The sequence below is a fragment of the Rutidosis leptorrhynchoides genome, chromosome 2 (assembly GCF_046630445.1).
Source record: "Rutidosis leptorrhynchoides isolate AG116_Rl617_1_P2 chromosome 2, CSIRO_AGI_Rlap_v1, whole genome shotgun sequence".
NCBI lineage: Eukaryota > Viridiplantae > Streptophyta > Magnoliopsida > Asterales > Asteraceae > Rutidosis > Rutidosis leptorrhynchoides.
The window spans coordinates 395,947,292-395,950,334 of NC_092334.1; the positions used below are offsets into that span (position 1 = coordinate 395,947,292).

Consider the following 3,043-nt stretch of genomic DNA (forward strand, 5'->3'; position numbering starts at 1 on the left):
TATGGTTTAACATAAGGCTTTGCCTTAACTGTGTTATCTTCATTAACCTTTTCAACTACCAGTTCTGTTTCCTTCTCTTGCTCAGGTTGTGGTGCTTGTGTAGTAGGAATAGAGTCATCAGAAATTACAGGTATTTCAGGTGGTTTAAGTGTAATACCACTTCTCGTGGTAATGGCTTTAGCTGTTTCATTCTGGGGGTTAGCATTTGTATCGCTGGATTGACTCCCCGGTTTTCTTTCACCTATCAACCTTGCTAGGTTGCTCACTTCTTGTTCCAGATTTTGTATAGAAGCTTGTTGATTTCTAAATGCTTGAGCATTTTATTCATTAGTTTGTTTCTGAGATGTGAAAAACTGCGTTTGAGATTCAACTAGCTTCGACATCATATCTTCTAAGTTTGGCTTTTTATCATCGGTTTGTGATGGTTTATTTGGAAAAATAGGTCTTTGCTGGTTGTAAGTATTATTGGATACTTGTTGATTGCTAGGACCTTATTGGTTGTTGTATGGAACATTTCGGTTATAATTCTGATTTTGATTGTAGTTTGGTCTTGGCGGTTGATAATTATTTCCAGGCCTTTGGTTCATGTATGAAACATTCTCTCTTTGTTCCATTGTTTGTTCAATACTGAGACAATCTTTTGTCAAATGTGGTCCTCCACACTGCTCACAACTAATTCGTATTGCGTGAATATCTTTAGTCATTTTTTCCATTCGTCTCTCGAAAGCGTCTAACTTTACGGAAATGGAATTAAAGTCATGGCTAGAATCGGCTCTAGCCGCTTTAGATGATCTAACGATGTCTTTTTTTTATGCCACTCATGTGAGTGAAATGCTGTGTTATCAATAATTTTTTAAGCTTCAGTTACGGTTTTCTGTATAATGGAACCACCAGCTGCTATGTCGATGTCTTTTCGTGTAGTAATGTCGCATCCTTGGTAGAATATTTGTATTATTTGATAAGTGTTTAAACCTTGTTGAGGACATCCTCTCAACAACTTTCCAAATCTTGTCCACGCCTCATATAGAGTTTCATTTGTCTTCTGTGTGAATGTAACAATTTCTCCTTGAAGTCTTATGGCTTTAGATGCTGGAAAAAATCTTTTAAGAAATTTCTCAACTAAAACATCCCATGTATCAATCGCCCCTTCAGGTAACGATTCTAACCAATCTTTGGCTTCTCCCTTTAAAGTCCAGGGAAATAACATGAGATAAATCTGTTCATCCTCAACTTCTCTGATTTTAAATAGAGTACAAATCCTATTAAAGGTTCGAAGATGTTCGTTTGGATCTTCCTTCGGCGTACCACTAAATTGGCATTGATTAGTTACCATGTGTAGGATTTGTCCTTTGATTCCATAATCTGGCGCATTAATGTCTGGTTGAGTAATGGCATGACCTTGGCCCGTGCGTGTAGCTCTCATTCGATCGTCCATACTTAGAGGTTCCTGATTTTCCATGATTGAGTTTGTTGAATCTGAATCACTAGAGGATTCTGATTTAATGGTTTCTTCCTCGACAATTTCCGGTTGAATGATTTGTGGTTCAGGAGGAATAATTAGTGGTTCAGGATCTCTGAATTGTCCTTGAGTATCCTTCGGGTTCTCAATTATGAGGTCGGGTTCAAAAAATGGATTATCGGAAATTTGAATTGGAGTACTTGGTCGACTTGATGATGATTCTAAAGAAAAATCAACGGCGACAATATTGGCTAGATGTCTTGATCGAGTTACAGGTGGTGAAGGTATGAAATGTGGTGAACGTTTTGCTCGGTGCATTCATTGAATATCCTATCAGTTATAAAAATAAAAAATTATATAAGGTATCAAATTAATAGACTTTTCTGATTTTGCCCGCGTTTCGAATAGCCAATAGATGCAGCAGGTAGCCAGGACCCTTTAAATCGGAAGCCCACAACTCGCTACTAACAAATCCAACTATTACTACGAACCAGAAAATTTTGGATGTCTATCAATTTAACCGCTTAAAATAATTTTTTTTCGAAATTTTGAATAAGATATAGAAAATTTTATGTCCTAAAACTAGAGCGTAGAAATGAGAAAGAAGAAGAGTGCGTCGAAAAACGTCGAAAAATAAAAGGTCGAAAAATAATAATAAGAAAGTAAAGCGTCGAAACTAAAAGTCTAAAAACTAAATATTAAAAGTTGCGTCTAAAGGAATTAAAACTTAAAAGGAATTCTATATCTAAAATGGTAATAACTTAATAGGCACTAAAATCTATTAAATATTAAAGCGATAAGCGACGTCGTAAAATTCTAAAGCGCCTAAATTTTAATCTAAAGAAAAAGCACTTAAGGGATTTTACGGCAAAGCCTAAAAATCTAGGAATATAAAATACTACGGCAAAAACTAATTTTAAAACTAATTATGAACGATAAATGTAAACTACGTACTAAATAATAAAAAGATACAAAAATGATAAAATTACTTATTTTTATAAAAATATTATTTTTATATTATTATTTTATAAAAGTATTAATTTATATATTAATAAAACTAATTAAAACTTAAAAATACAAATTTATTTTAAAACTTACTAAATATTAATTTAATTAAACCCTAATTAACTAATTAATTAATAATAATAATATTAAAAGCCTAACCCTAATTCTGATCAGACGAGGTTACAGTCCTGTCACCTCAGCTCATGCGATCGCATGAGTTCAGGGTTTTAAATCCATGCGGTCGCATGGTGTGTGGATCCAGTTTAGAAATTGGGCTGCTACAATGTAGTGGCCCGATTACTTCTCTTTTTTTTTATATAAAATATAAATATAACTTATTAGGTCTATAAAAAAAATATATTACTTATTAGTTTTATAACTCTGAACAATAAAAATATAAACTTTTTTTAATTTAACTAAACTTTAAAAATATAGATATATATTTTTTTCTTTTTCTTGTTTTTTATATTTTTGTTTTTAATATTTAAAACTTATGTAAATATATTTTTACAAAAATAGCTTAAAAATTTTTATAGCGTTTCGCTTTCGGTGTTGTTGAGTTCCCCGGCAGCGGCGCCA

At 32.7% G+C, this 3,043-nt stretch overlaps 1 non-coding gene across 1 annotated transcript; it reads left to right on the forward strand.

The window, feature by feature from the left end:
• The first annotated feature begins 968 nt into the window (after positions 1–968).
• LOC139894762 (small nucleolar RNA R71) lies at positions 969–1,075 on the forward strand. The gene has a single exon (XR_011775247.1). It is a non-coding gene; the product is annotated as a small nucleolar RNA R71 (small nucleolar RNA).
• The last annotated feature ends 1,968 nt before the right edge of the window (positions 1,076–3,043 follow it).